The sequence below is a fragment of the Camelus dromedarius genome, chromosome 18 (genome assembly GCF_036321535.1).
Source record: "Camelus dromedarius isolate mCamDro1 chromosome 18, mCamDro1.pat, whole genome shotgun sequence".
Classification (NCBI taxonomy): domain Eukaryota; kingdom Metazoa; phylum Chordata; class Mammalia; order Artiodactyla; family Camelidae; genus Camelus; species Camelus dromedarius.
In genome coordinates, this window is record NC_087453.1 from 38,811,439 (window position 1) to 38,828,008 (window position 16,570).

The 16,570-nt window shown below is 41.7% G+C and overlaps 1 long non-coding RNA gene across 2 annotated transcripts in view; it reads right to left on the reverse strand.

Moving 5' to 3' along the window:
* LOC135318535 (uncharacterized) overlaps positions 1-16,570 on the reverse strand; it is a 60,144-nt gene that overhangs the window by 19,313 nt on the left and 24,261 nt on the right. The window contains exons 2-6 of one of the 2 annotated variants that reach the window (XR_010376677.1): positions 13,807-13,992; positions 13,109-13,248; positions 11,858-11,917; positions 11,098-11,322; positions 4,325-4,448 (exon numbers count right to left, since the gene is read on the reverse strand). This is a non-coding gene — a long non-coding RNA (uncharacterized LOC135318535). The remainder of the gene's footprint in view (positions 1-4,324; positions 4,449-11,097; positions 11,323-11,857; positions 11,918-13,108; positions 13,249-13,806; positions 13,993-16,570) is intronic. The other variant, XR_010376676.1, reaches the window with a different exon arrangement.

Genomic DNA, 16,570 nt, shown 5'->3' on the forward strand with positions numbered 1-16,570 from the left:
CTCTTAACTAGACCATACACAGCAAAGCTGAAGGAAACTGACTTTCTGATTCATTTCCAATCAGAAAGAGCCCCTGCAGCGCACTGGCCTATAGAGCACTGCTCACCTTAAAACAATGCCCAAATGGAGAAAAAGCTACCAGGCCAGGATGAGAAGACGATGACATATGAGGTAGACAGCTGACCCAAGACACCAGACCAGGCCTGTATACCAATTACTTTGATAATTTCTCCTACCTTTGATTATGAACTACTCCAATTGTTAAGTTTATGGTAAATTACCTATGTCTAGTACTTCTGTGTTACCTTGGTGGGTTTCCCTACTCCAAGGCTCTAAGTAGATAGCCCTCAGAAACGTTATTCTAAAAAGGAAATTATAGTTCTGTTTAGGCCACTGATGATCTTACAAGGTGGGAGACCTCACCTGGCCAATTAATACCTGCTCGAAGCCTGAGCATAAATACGAACTTTCTCGTAAGATCACTCAAACTCAGTCAGAAACACAAGAAAAATTTTAACCCAAAAATATAACTTCCCGACTATTAAATTCTTAATCGTGACTTTATTAACGTTACTAGCTGTATTACTTATATCCTGTCTATTTTATAAGATTGTTTTCTCTTACATTTCCCAAAGTGTAGCTAGGCCTACAACAAGATTGATGATGGCAAATCATATTGAAGAAATACATAAAATTTATAACCCTGCATAAAATAATTATAACAGTGTGATTCTAGGTATGGGAATGAGCAACGAAGGGTAAACATTTCCTGGATCATAACAGACTAGTAAGACAGGCCATCCAGAGAACTTTTAGTATCAACAGGGCCTGATAAAAACACCTAAAACCTTGAATGGCAGGTCAGAAGTTTCTTCAACCTGAACTAGGAATGAGCCTTCATAGTACCCTGGGACAAAATTGGTCATGAAATGTCTCTCAAAATATTGGTCGAATTTAGGACCAAGGGGGAGCACTGTGAATGAAAATACTACAATGTGAATGAAAATACTGCAACCATGTCAGTAAACAAAGAATGCTGAAAACAAGTCATCAGCAGCTCCCGCCATCTCCCAGGGAGGACAGGCCTATAGCTCAGCCTAGGCAGCCACTCAGACTGGTGCCCTCTGAGGGGACTCAGAATAAGAAAGGACAGAATACTGGCCCTAGATAACTAGGTGCTTGTAAAAGGAATGAATTCAATGAGCCAAAATGTTTACTTCCTCCCATACAAAGAAAATCACTAAATTCTTGAACTTGAGATGCCTGGATTTCTTTAGATAACAAGCAATCTTTTATTCTTCCAACTCCCTGGTCTTTGTTGTAAAGTTCCTATATAATCCTAGCTCCTCCCCTACTTCTTGGGAGCAGTCCCTCAGACAGATTTGAAGGCTGTCATCCCGCCTCGAGTCCTCCCGCCAAATAAAGCATAACTCTCAACTTTCAGGCTACACATTTCTTTCAGTCAACAAGTCCCAGAATAGACACAACTCATCAATTCTGTAATGGAACACACTGGATCAGGAACCAAAAGCATGTTCTAGTCCAGAAAAACTACGGGACCCTCTTTCTTCCTGTCATTATACAATCCCACCAGAACTCATTAATTTCCTGTCTGCTCATCTGGCAAAAAAACTCACAGAAGAGTCAACTCAGCAGAGTGCCGTGCTGGGGAGAACACCCCGCAGCAGCATGGCGGGCTGCCTGCCCTCCAGCATGCTCTGCTGACCCCTAGTGTCCTCCGTGGAGAGCAGGCCAACAGAGCAGTATAGAGAGAGGTGGAGTGATCTTGCTCAAACTCACACAGCTAATAAGTGGCAAAGTCTGTAACTCAGCTACACCCTCCGGTGTGATGCGCCCGCTGGGACACCCACAGGTTTCTCTCGTGCCTGCCGGACCAGTCCTTTACTGTCACTCATAACCCACCACAGGGTCTGACCCTAGCCTGACTTTTCAGCCTCTTCTCCCTCTAGTTTCTCAGGAACAAGGCTGCTCGGGCCACTGTGTGACTTCCGGCACCCCAAACCCTCCGTGCTCAGGGTGGTCTTGCCTGTGCACCCAGCACCCTGCTCAGAGGCTCTTCCTCCCCTGCAGGAGGGCGTTTCCACTCTCCGCAGGGACACCTCCTCAGGGAAGCCCTCTTTTCGTCCTCAGCATGGCAGGTGTCCCAGGCCACATCCCGAGCTACCCCATTAGGACTGCGGGTGCCCAGGTTTGCTAGTCAGACCAGCAGCCTCAGAGCCAGGGATTATGCCCGGGTCACCCTGCAAACCTACTGCCCGCCTCACAGCCCCCAGCCAGCAGGTCACCTGGAAGTCGCAGCAAGTGCCCCACCCAATCCCGAGGTCTCTTCATTTGCCAGCACCGCTGATGACTGGTCTCCAACCTTTGGTCAGTTTTGCACAAAACAGCAGCTTCCACTGTGAAGCAGGGGGTTTTCTCTTCTGCTCCCCATCCTTACTGGAAACGTCAAGGGAAACCAAAAGGACTTTTCTCAACCCTTTTCTGATGACACCCTCCCACCCACAATATTCACATGCTCAAGAGCTTTGGGTCCACGTGGTTTTGTTTCCCTTACGCTAAGTGGCTCAAAACACTGCGGGATTCTTTCTCTTTTGAGAGTATATGTTTGTACTGAGTTTATCAGCTTTAATCACTTTTTGTGTCTCTCTTCAGTGTCCCTAGCAGTTGCCACTTCTTACTCCCTTCAGCAGCCTCCTTCCCAACATCTAGTCTAGGAAATCAGCTGTGATGAGGGGCCCGGGGGCAGTCACAGAAGATGGAACTAAGGCACAGAGAGGCGACATAATTTGCCTGAGAAGATCATCTTCAAGCCCCAACACTGTGTGTCACGTCCCTCTGTTTAACTCTTATGCTAAACTAGTTAACTTTTTATAGATTATGGTTATAAACAGATGAGGTATCAAAATACATACAAGGACACACATCAACTCTATGATGTTCTTTAACTCCGCTATTTTGTTTCTATTTATTTCTGTTAAAAAAAATTAGGAACCTCTGCAGTCAATATAGCAAAATGTTAATGGGTTTTAAATCCACAATGTAGAGGTGTAAGTATATCAGTAATCATAATTATTTGTATGCTCACAAAATGATTTGACAGTCTCTCTCCCCTCCCGCTACTCGCTACTTGCTCTCACCTGAGCTCCCAGAGCACACATCGAAAAGCCTTTCACTTTTCCCACAGCTGAACTCATCAGTTTTCCCCCAGAGCTCCTTCTGCAGCTTTCCCTCCTCAGAGCACAGCAGGACCATCACTTACCTCATTAATCCACCCAGAAACCTGGGCCTTACTCCATCCTACCTTCACAGACATCATTCATCCTTTCCTTTTTACCATCTAAACATGCCTAAAGTCTGTTCATTTTTTCCCAGTGACTGTCCCACTGACTGTCCCACCGCTCAGGTGGAAGCCACCAACACTGCACACCTGGACTCACGAGTCTCCCAAGTGGCCCCAGAGCCGCTCTCCCATACTAGACACAAATGGGATATTGTCACTCCCGTGCTTTTATGACTCTTTTCAAACCTACTGTTCTTAGAAGAAACTCCAAGTTTTTCACCTGGTGAAGGTGTTTGCCATGAAACTTTGAGCTCAGGAACGGCAGGAACCCCTCATTCTTGGCCCTCCCCTTTCCCCAAGGCCCCGCCCTCTCCCCCTCAGCCCCGCCCTCTGGCACAGCACTGGCTCATGAGGACCTGCTGAGCTACACCAGCCTGTATTCTAACCCTGGTCTTGAGTTCTTAGCAAACTGCTTCAATTATCCATACAAATCCAAGGTAGATTAGAAAGATTTTTAGATGTTGAGCTAGACTATTGATTTGGGGATTTTGCACTAGCAACCTGCAAGTACATGTTCTAATGATTCTGTCTTCTTAAAACCACACCCAGGTTTTAGTAGTATTTGTGGAATGTCTTCGGAGTAAAAGGGACTGTACTTTTACAGACTATATGTTTTATAACATGAACAACCCGGACAGGGTCACAAATGTAATCGCCTCACAAGTGACAGAAGACAGGTGAGAGGCACAAAGCAACAGGTCTCAAAGATGGTAAGAGCAAAGTTGTTTCGCCAACCCCCTAAAAATTCCTGAAAGAACCAAAAATTCTGAATTTTGAAAGTAAAAGGCTATCATATATAGAAATAAAATAAATGATCCTCTTCATCAGTGTTTCAAGATCTGACTCCAGATATTTTAGCAGGCCATACTGAATCCTAGCACAGAAAAATCAGATAGACTAGTGGTGAGTAAGTTCCAGGAAAACGGCAGTAATTCCTCCACTTGTGTAAAGACATACACTCACCTGTCGAAGGTGAATGTAGAACGCATTCTGGAGAAATTCGGAAGCTTCCAGGGTCCGCTTCTGAATGACAAGGACACGGACAGCTTGGGAGCATGCTTCTAACTCAGTCACCGGCATTCTTACACTGCAGGGGGAAAAGGAGGCCCTCAGTCGAGAGCAGAGATACTCCTGTCGTGTCTCCCAGGCCGCACCTCGGGGACTCAGTGCCCTGCAGCAGCCCGGCCCCAGTCGAGGACACGCAGCATGGCCCACCCAAGCAGGAGGGGCACTGTGTTTGAGAAATGCCATCCCCGATGGGGGCAAGAGGGGCTGGTGGGGTTGAGTGAACCTATAAATTCCCACAGAAATATGCCTGCATTCATTCAAGTGATACAAGCAACAGTAGCAGGCTATTTAACATAATTTCAATTTTCAGTGGAAATTTTGGCATTCCTTTCTGCTTGTCCCCTGCACTCTGAGACAGGCTTAGGCTCTCTCACACCTGCAGCTCTGAAGCAATAGTTGTGAAGTAATTTTACTTTGCTGCAAGTGTCCTCGCTCCCAGTGTCACTGTGTCTGTCCTCTCTTAATACAGTCGGATATCTTCCTGGATCTCTACCTGAGTTCCTTTCTCCTCCTCCTCAGATCCTGAGATAAAGGACAAGTGAAGACACATGACCAGAAAAGGCACTGTGGACTTGACCGAAATCCACAGTGACCCCCTAGGTGAGTGCTGCCCACCCCTTACCTTCGATTCTCAAGGTTCTGTCCAGGGTGACATCCAGCCCAGAGAGGTGGCCCAATTAAAAGCTATGTGGCTTGGGCACGGGGACAGGTGCAGGAGCTGGTTCCGGGGCCAGGCACCTCCCCACGTCTGCTCCCCTCTCCCCCGAAGCCCCGCTGCCAAGCACTCAGGCTCCGTGATCTGATGTCCTTCTCTTCTACTCTACTCCAAACCCTTTTCCTTTTCCTTTTTTCCCTAATTATCCCCAGCTGGAGTGATTTTTCAATCACAGTATCTAAAAAATTTCCTGCAGCCGAAAATGAGGTCTCCAGATATCAATGCCAATATGCTGGCTCCTGAAGAGAGCCGCTGGCTAGGGGGACCCTCACCAACACTCACGGGGCATCAGACATGTTCCAGGGTCGGCCACCACCAACAAGAGTTTGCTGTGACCCCTATGCCCGCACAGCATCCCTGCTCACAAAAATATAGTTGGCCCACTTATCGGTTATTTAGAAGCAAAAATACAAAATTGCTCATGTTTCTTACTAAAATTATCTATGAAGCGGAAAAGGGAATTGTAATAGAAAAGAACAATTTTGACCCCATGTTAGGTCTGTTCCTTTGGCTTTAAGCCTGTGCCCTGTTTTCTAGGCTCAGACTTGCTATCTCTGCACCATTTGTAAAAGAAAGTTGCCTTTAGACTGAAATATCCAGGACAGCGTCTTCTCCTGGCCGTGATCTTGAAGGATGCTAACTCATCTGCACTTATGTAGAGATGGCAAGTTGCAAAATAGAGAATAACTTTGTTTTATTTTTGGAGGTTTTTCAGGGGCAACATGATTTGATCCACATGGACAGCTGCAAGAAGAGCGGATTCAAAGGACAAGCAATTCATACAACAAGAGGTTTCCAACAACCAACCGCAGCCCCACCCCTTTTTAGTATAAAAGGAGACTCAATTCTGACTTGGGGAAGATGGTTCTCCAGGACATCAGTCTGCCATCTTCTGGGTCTGCCGGCTTTGCAAATAAAGTCACTATTCCTTGCTCCAACGCCTCATCTCTCAGTTTATTGGCCTGTCATTCGGTGAGCAGAATGAGTTTGGACTCGGTAACAAAATGACTGCATTGGAGGCAGTATGTCTCCACTGTTTCCTCATTTCCAATATGTAACATGCACATTATTTATGATCTAGTGCAAATAATTCATCAAAGACAACCACAAAAAGAAACTACACTCACCTAGCTATCAACACTGAAGTCACAACCTATCAATTTTATATGCTGTTTAACAACACAACTAAAAAACCTAACATAGGGAGTTGATTCCACGGAAATAAAATTATTTCTACTCCTTCAAAACTTTTTCTTTTCTTTTCTATTTTATTTTGTTTTGCTTATTGAAAAGAAAATAAAAGTCAAATCATTTTATTTCACGTATTTTTGTGATAGCTACATACTTTAAATACTACAAAAAGACTTAAATTGCAATAAAAAATTGTTTATATATTAGTATAAAGATATATACACAATCAATGGGGATTAGGAAAGGAATGGACATTTACTAAAAATCCACTGCAATCCAGTCTTTTACAAGCATATCCTGGAATATAAGCTCTATTATCCAGGGAGCCTCACCCACATTCTCACTACTGAGTCCCTTAGTAATCAACCACTAAGTCACCAGCATAGAACCATGTGATCAGTATTTTAGGAATAAATGAGGGAATTAGCTCATTCAATTCTAAAACAAAAACCCTAAAATAAATACTGAACTTATTTACAGATAAAGAAAATTTGTCCCCAAAAATGTAAAGTTTCTTCCTCAAGGTCACAAAGCTAATAACTGGTAAAGGCAAGATTTGAACTAATCTGCCTGATTCTAAAAACTAAGGTGGAAATCCCATTCGACTGGGGAGTGTCCAGCTGCACAGCCTATCACCCTATCTTTTTTCAGAGCTGGCCTTAGACAACCTGAGACAGCACCCCATTCCTGTGGAACTCGAGGGCAAATGATAACAATAAGGATTTTATATCCAGCAGTTTCTTAGGTCTCATGTATATAAAGTGTCAGCAGGTCAGCAGAAAATCTCTGGGAACCATGAGTGGGTCCAGACCTTTTTGCTGATTAGAAACTCAATCTATCAGGATAGAGTGACCTTCCCATGAGAGGCCACATGGACATAAACTAAAGGCAGCTGAACAATGGAAACTAGCAAGACCCCGGAACTCAAGCAAGGATCCCTGCCATCCCCCACCCAGTTGCCTATTCATCCGCGTGGACATGAAGACAGAAGACCCGGGTTCTTGTCCAAGTTACACTATCATGGATTCTCACCCATAAAAAGTTACGACTCTATGCTGTCGTAAGTCCTTTCCAACTCAAATATGATGACACCAATATCTCAGCAGAATATCTATGTCTCCACTTCCCCTCTTCTAATAGGAGAATATTTCTGTGGACACAAAGCAGAAATCCAATTTAAAAAACCATGCAAGAAGCCAGGCGAATTTCTGCTTAAGAGACATTGCTCTCACGCTCAGTGAATGAAAACTCAGAAAAAGTGGTCCTTCTCCCTCAGCAAATGGGAGGTAGCCTGATTGTGTGTGTGTGTGTGTGTTTAAATCAAATATAATCATGTCTGGGACATGTACAGGTTTTTTTTAATGTCACTGTGATTTCATGGGGATGAGCCAACATTTAAAGTAATTTGAATCTAGTGTTCTGAGACAAAATCAGTCTCTTTTGGTGGAGGAGGTGAAAGGGGAGAGTAAAGGAGGAAAGAGGTAAATGAAGCAAAGAAGTAAGAATACTGCTAAGGAAAGGAAATGCATTAATTTTGTTCCTACTTGCATCACACACAAATTACGGACTGGCTTTCCCCCGATGTCTTATTGAGCACTGAGTTGCAGAAGAAGAGGCGACAGCCCATTTCTCACTGAGATTGTGACTGTACGTGGCATCTTATAGACACAAATCATTTACACTGATCAAACACTCTAGCAGCAGGCTGTAATTCTCCTGTTTTGAGAGACAAGAAAACAGGAGTTCAAAGAGGATGTATAACTTGACAAAAGTCAGAGGACCAGTAAACAAGAGAGGATGAATTCAAACTCAGACCTGAATGCAGAGTCTGCTCTTCCCACTCCCAGTGCTGGAAAATCCTTAACACACAGGCTCCCCAGCTCCCCTGCAGTGTTCCTGGTGCCAAGCATTTCCCATGGCGATGGTCTCCAGTTCTCACAGACACAGCGCTCTGTGCAGCCAATGACCTTGATCAGACCTTGATCATCTACCTGCCACGCCCACAAGGCTTCACCATACAGGCAGGAAAGCTGGCTTTCAAGTGCATAAAAAGCCATCCCTGGTCTAACCTGGGCTCTTCTGTGGCTTCTCCAGCCTAAAGGCAGCCATGAAAGTGCTCACAGTTTGTACATGAGCCACACTACCTCTCTCCATCTGTCTCCCCACCTATACTTCTTAGCTATGACCATTTTGAGAATCTTGGAAACAAATTTTTAAAAACAGAAAAGAAAGGATTCTGGAACAAGTACTTAATACTTACAATTTTAAATGACAAGTTACAAAGTGAGTATTGACAAACCGAATCTTCCTTTCTAAATGTCAGTTTTAAGCATTTAAAAATATAATAGCAAAAAATTCTCACTTACAAAATTAACAAAAACATAAACAATAATCTGGAATAAATTCAAAAATAATGCCCATATTCTAAATGGAGAAACTTCAGGACTGTACTGAGGGTTAAAGTAAGAGGTATGAATGTAGAGACATAAACATATTGCATGGAGAAAAGCAGTTTTGTAAAGATGTAAGTTCTCCTAAGAATAATTCAAAACTTACTAAAAAATCCCATGAAAATTCCAATCTGATTTTTTTTAACTTGAACAAAATATTTTGGAATTCTTCAGGAATAATAAAGTCATAATACTTGACAAGAAATTTTGGGATGGAAGAAAAGAATCAAAAAAAATCATACTGCCAGTTATTAAATAAATTTTTACAGTATGTAAGATATGGTGCTGGAGTAAGGAAAGGAGATTGACAGAAGGGAACCATGAGCTCAAAAAGAGACTCTAGTGTATGTAAGTATTTTGTACAGGTGGGATTTCAAATCAAAGAGAAAATTATGAATTCAATAATTGTCCTGGGACAGAGAATCACCTGGAAAGAATAAATTCTATTCCTGTCATAATGACCACAAGATAAATTGCAGATAGTGATGTAAATATTAAAAAGTACTAGTAACAGCAAATACAACTCTTTGCTCTTATTAACTCAACTTCTCCTCACTATAACATGTACTATTATAATCTCCATCTTAGAGATTAAAAAAACCTACAGAAGAGATTTATTCCATTATAAGAGAGTATTTCTAAGAATAATGTCAAAGATAAAACCCATAAGGAAGACATTTACTATCTTAAGAATAGTTTGAGCCACAACAAAAGTCAAAAAACTTCCTGAACAAAATGAAAGGAAAGAAATGACAAGAAAAAGCTCTGTGATACATGTTGATGAATTCATGAAGTTAATTTTCATAACATACAAAAAGCTGTCACAAAGCAACAAGAATCTCCCTCACTTAAATGTGGGCAAAGGACAAAAGGAATCATTCATTTTAAAAAAGTCAAATGGCTAATGAGTGAAAAATGCTCAAAACTTCATTGGTCATGAAATGCAAACAAAAACAATGAAAAAACACTTTTGCTTATCATATTGGCAAATATTTTTAAGATATTCTAGCTAGTGTCCATCTGTGGGAGAACAAATCATGAGCGACTTTTTCAGAGGATGACGTATCAATGGATTTGTAAGCTCTGAAAAACGTACATACACACTGACTCAACTCCACTTCTGGAATCGTTTCCTTTAGGAAAAAAATATCAGTCCAAAAAGATGTACCCATCAGGGCATTTACACAGCACTGTTTACAAAGGTGGGAAGAAAAACTGAAGTGAAATCATATCCAGCGATAGAGAATTGGTTACATAAGTAATTGTGCATTTTTTCATTCCCCAATGGAGAAGGAATTTCTAGTCACTTGAAAGGAGTCTGTGATGAATGTAAATGTCACATCCAGGGACTAAATTTCCAGAAGCCTTAACTAAAGGAATACACATACAAGATCACAGGAATGTCTGTACAAGAAGGATGCAACTCAAACATTCTTTCTGACAGTGGAAAATGGAGAAAACTTAACTGCCCACCATCAAGACAATGATGCAGTAAATCAAGGCGAGCTGCGGGCGCTGAGGGAGCAGGCATTTCGCCGTGGTCCTGGGCCTTGTCCACAGCACTCTCCCACCAAATGTGTCCGTGGACAAGAGACGACACCCGCACATCAGGAGACCCCTCCAATCTATCTGAAAGGACCGGGTGAGTCTGGAGTGGGAGGACGTCCATGATATACCCCTGAGTGAATAAAGCGAGCTGCAGAAAAACATATAGTATGGTCTCATTTTTAAATAAAGCATATATACACACACCTATACATTGATTTCTCATATGTGTATATATATGTATCTCATAGGCATAAAGGTCATGAAATATATATACCAAATTTTCAACAGCTTTTACTCTCAGGAAATAATGGGAAGGGAGTTAGGGGCCTTCCTGTACCACCACAGTTCTCTTTTCAGTATTTCAGTTAAGTATACTTGGAATTTAAAAGTTTATTTAAGTCCGAAGTAAAATGGACGATGCCTCCATAAGACAGAATGCTACACTGGTCTTTAAAAATCATGCCAGGGGAGATAGAATATTGTAGAAAAACATGTAATAAGTCGAAAGCAAAGTGGAGGTCTCCGAACAGTAAACAGGGACAGAGTGCTCACTGGTTTTTATGACAGAGATGATACACACTGACGAAAAGAACAGAAAATAAATGTTAAATTGTTAATTATTATCTCTGAGTAGTGGGACCAGGATAGACTCTTTTGCCCCCTTTTTCAGACATATTATATTAAATGCATATTATTTTTCATCTGAAAAAAGCATTCTTAGACGTTTAGTACCACGCAGTGGGGAATACTACATGAATACTTACAGAAACAAGTAAATAGGAGACACTGGAGCAGCGCCACACAATGTAGAACAGGCAATCCTGATTAACACCGCTCAGTTACATAAGGATCCACAAAGTGAGAGCACCTGCTGTAACAGGGCGTGGCCCCCTTCTATTTGTCACTTGTGTCTTCAGGGCTGAGGCATTTCTGAGCATGGCCAGTGTCAGTTCTGCTGTCTGGATGGATGCTACTGGAGGTGAGGGCACCTGCAAGCAGAAAGGAAGAACAGAAACCATCCTCTGCCTTTTCTGTCTTGTTTCTTTGTTACTTTAAAAGAGAGGCATAAATAAGATAAACTGTGTATCTCCCCTAATGAAATTTCAGTAATGAAACCGTTTTTAAAGGCTTCAGAGCTTATATTCTGTCTATAACTGTCTTTTCAACAAAGCATCATATTTATTAAATGTTAATTGACTCAGTTAATTAACTCCCTGTTGAAACATTCAAGTAAAGAACATGAAATGCCTTACGTAAAAGAACCACACCTGCAGTGACTAGATCAGCTGTATTGTCGGCAGTGCAGTCAGCCCCCACCATCCCGTGGCCCTGAGCTCCTGATTCTGGTAAGAGAGCACGCTGCCGCCTCAGATGGAGAGATACTGTGAAAGCATTTTTTGAACTCTACAGTACTGACAAAACATAACTGACAAATCCCAGGCTCCTTTGAAGCTGTCATTTTCGGTTTCTGGCCAACCCCCGTCAATGAGCAGAACCACCCCATTCCCGAGTCATGGGACTCACGTGGGAAGAAGTTTTGGAGAAATTTCCAGGTACAGAATGTAACCAACTATATGTAGAACTCTGACAAAAGAAAAGATGAAATACTCTGATGTTGAAGACACTCAAAATATTCTCCAAAGCCTTAGTAGCTGGAAAGGCTGGGCTTCTCCTCAGCCACTTATTTATTTCACAGCCAGTGAACACCTCCCACAAACCCTGTTTCCCTGTGTCTGCTGGGAGCCTCAGGCACACTGTTGCTGTCGATCTTATAAGTCACAGGGCAGACTCGTGTGTCTCATGCCTGCCACCCTCACACAGGCTCGCCTCCTAGCCTCACTGTCTGAACTTGGCCCCATTTTCTCACCTGTATATTTGGTATCTGTTCTTCTGTAAGCTGCCTGAAATGCTTTTTGGAACAAGTCAGAAGAATGAGTGGGTAGAGAAATGGACAGATGGACAGGTGAGAGGTGGGCAGACAGAGAGACTCCAAGAAAAGGGGAACAAAGAAAATTTCCTATGCAGAACCCCCTTCTAGTCAGGGAAGAAAACCGCCACGGAGAAGAGTGAAGAGGCAGGTGGCTTAGGGCTGTTTCCTGGATTCCATGAAAAGTCACACCAAGAGTGAGGGTAGAACTATAAATAATAAAAGAAAAAAGCACACATGCTTGAAAAATATATCTACAATATGTACTTTCTAAAGAATAGATTCAAATCAGCAGAGCCCAATACCACAATCCTTGGGTATTTACAGAAATGAGAATCCCAACTCCAAACCACAAGGCATCCCTTTGGAGCACTGAGAGTCTACACGGGGCGGTCATAAAGCCATCACTGCAAAAGCTATGCTCTCCTGCACTTACGAGGAACGAGCAGCTGTGCTCGGGCTGCCCACGCGCATCATTTACACCCTGCAGCACCTCTACGGGGGAGTGACGCCTAGCGAGCCCCATCTCTGCAGGACAGAAAACAAGCCCAGGAGAGGCTAAGCCGACCTACCAGTTCTCCATCTCACAGGACTGGTCACTCCAGAGCAGGACTCGAACTCGGACCCACGTTTGTAATCACGGTACTACCGTGCTTTGTGTGCTTTTTGTGTGTATGATACATTTGTTTCTGGCATGAAAGGATATTTAATAAATGATCGGTTGTCCTGTCTATCTCATTTGCTCACAATCAATCTTTATAGTGTTGAATTGTACTCTTTTTCCGTGGAGAAAGGAATGGAACGAGCGGGTGTTAGAATGAGGTGGGGCTCCATTCTTTATCTGTTACCTCATCTCATCCAAGTCCCCAGCCAGGGAGAAGGAGCAAATGTTTTCTTCATCTTTTAACGAGAGGGCTCCACTGATGGTGACTTAACTCCAAAACGAAGTCTGAGGAAAGGGCACATTCAGCAACCAGAGCAGTGTCACCTGTAGGAAGGTGAAAACAGCTCAGGGGAGGGCTCAGGGGGTCAGCCTGATTTAATTTCAATCGATAAAACAATAATACACTCTAAAAATACTAGCATGCAATGGATTGGCTCTTTCTTGACATCTAGCAATTTTCCACAGCCCACATGTAAAATTATCGTGAACCAGTGAAAGGAAGTGTCTACAGACAAGAAAAATCAATGCACAGGTAGACTGAAACCCAGGCTGGAGGAAAGGAAGAGAAGGGGCATAGTAAAGAAGTGGGGAAAGGCTGGGGAAAAGAAATCATTACACGGACTCTCAAGCATCATCTAACAAGCATATAATCATTCAAGAGAGAGAGAGTTACTGAGGTCCTATTCTGTGCAAGATTGTAGAGCGGGTGAAGCAAGAGTGCAGTGACCATGGTGGCAGCAAGTGGCGGGGCTCAAATACACTTCTGATCCCGGTACCTGGCACACTTGTCCTCAGTATAAAGGCAAAAAAAAAAAAAAAAAGTAAAATAACTCTGTAAACTCAAAGCATTGTTAAAAAAAAAATTAAAGAATACCTAAATACCTGGACAGACAAACCACGCACATTCCTTGATCAGAAGACAGCGCTCTTGGAATGGCAGTGCTCCCCAGAACGATCCGTATATTCAACGTGGTCTCGATCACAATCCCTGCGGGCTCCTCTGCAGAAACTGACTAGCTGCTGCTACAATTCATATGGGAATTCGAGGGTTTCAGTAACCAAAATGTACTTGAAAAAGAAGAACAATGTGAGAGGACTTGTAATTCTCAATTTCAAACCTTACAACTGTATCTCTAGGTGAGATTAGAGGCCATTGTGAAGTTATTACTGTGTTTATCCGTATTTTCTAAATTCTCTACAATGAATATAACTGTTACAATAAGAAAAATATAAAGTAAGGTATCTTTTAAAACATGCACACCGATTCAATCATTGGGAAAAATATTTTAACTATAAAGAGGTAAACAAATATCTAGTGAAAAAGGACTACTTAAAAACAAGAGTGTATTTACATTTTTTATAAATTGAAAACTGAAAAGCACAAACACATCAAGTTTCTAGGGAGACCAATGCAACATATTAATAGTTATTTTCAAAAATTCTAATTGAACAATGAAAACTCAAGAAAGGGAAAATCACGATTGACAGCCAACTGCAAACACATGGAGAGCAAAGGCCTAGAAGTCACAGTTCCTTTAACTCTGATACTAACTCAATAGAAAAGGAAATTCCTCCCTGAGGGGACAGTGGAATCCCATGCATAAGACAGGATACACAGTACAAACTGCACTAGAATCTGGGGTGATTTTCTTAGAATAATTCTAAAGTTACAACATTGCTGAAAAACTATAAAAACACTGAAAGACAGATTAAAACACACAGTCATATATATTATATAGAAACATATGAAGTCTGCTCCCATGTTGCATAGAAATACAAACATATTTGTTCATTTATGGTCACTGAATATTTTATCCCAGGTAGAATATTTCAACTAAAACAAATAATCAATAATACACAACTTTTGTCAAATCTACTTGATAAGGTAAACTGCTATGTAACCATAATGTGTCTAAGATAGATCTAAAATTAGTGAAAAAGATCTTTGTATGGTTTCTTGAACTATTCTCAAAATTCCAAGCTTAATTTTAAAATATATCTGAGCAGTATTTCTATATTAACTTTTCCCTTGTGAAATGAACAGCACAGTCTATTGTCAAAATTCTGTCCTTACAATGATTCACGAGCAGGGTATCCTAACAAAACTGCTGGACAGCAAGGCACTATCCAGACACTGTGACCAAACAAATGAAACACAAGGAAGACAGTGACCCTTTTCTGGAGGGCTTACCGTCTGTGTCAACTCTGGGGGTTTTATTTGATTGGTTTGATTGGGTAGCAAGATGAAATCAATCAAGTACTTTCTTCTTTGAGCATTCTGTAAGTCATGACTCTGTTGTTAGTGTCATGAGAAGGAAAGACTAAAGCAAGACTTCATTAGGTCAATTAGCAACAGCCATCACTGGGGAGTGAGTAATAAAGAAGTTAACTGATAGCAATGCTTCTGCCTACATGAGACCTAAAATAAACCTACACTGATCTCTTTAAGGAAAATGAGGAGATGAGGCCCCAATGAGAAAAACAAAAACTAACAAGAAATCAAAAAGTAAAGACTTTTTCATTAACGATTCCAGGAAGGAGTGGAGCATGGTGGTGAAGAGCACAGATGCTGGGGACAAACATGAGGGTCTGAACTCCCACAGCACTGGGTAGCTGTGACACTGATAAGTCAGTGAAATTTTCTGCATCCCAGTCTCCTATCCATAGACTGGGAACAACAGCAACACCCGTCTCCTAGAATGGTCCTAATAATTAAGTTATTTTATATATAAAAGTTTAAATAAAATACCTCAGATATTAAATATTACCCCAAAAGCACAAGGAAAAAGAAAACAGAGATAAATTGGAGTTCATCAAATTTTAAAACTTTGCTTCAAAGGACACCATCAAGAAAGTGAAAAAACAACACACAGGAGAAAATTTTTTCAAATCATTTATCTGATAAGGAATTTGTATCTACCAAAAAAAAAAAAAAAAACAAGAACAAACAGAACCTCCTACAACTCAACAATAAAAAGCAACTCAATTAAAAAATGAATAGAGGATCTGAAAAACATTTTTCAAGGAAAATATACAAATGGCCAAAAAGCACAACAAAACGATGTTCAATATCATTAGCTGTAAGGGAAATCATGTCAAAACCACTAGGAGAAACCGCTTCACACTCACTACAATAGGTTATAATCAAAAAAAGAGTAACAAGCACTAATGAGGACACAGAGGATGCAGAGGTCGCAGCCGTTGCTGGTGAGGATGTAACACAGCCTGGCCACTTTGGAAAAACCCCTGGCAGGTCCTTAGAGAGTGGAACATTTGGTTTCTGAATAACCAGGCAATTTTGCTTCCTGGGCACACACGTAAGAGAACTGAAAACAAATGTTCACATAAAAACTCCTACAGGAATATTCACGGTGCCATTACTCATCACAGCCAAAAAGCAGAAACAACACAAATGTCTATCACGTGATGAATGGGTAAACAGAGGGGCCCAGCCATACAGAGGAATATTATTCAGCAATAGCAAAGCATAGAGTAATGACCCAGGCCACAACGTGGACAAATATTGAAAACGTTACTCAGTGTGAAAAAGTCAGTCACAATAGATGGTTCCACTTACATGAAGTAACTCGATTTACATGAAATTTCCAGCAGAGGCAAACCCACAGAGAGAGAAAAGTGGCTCCCT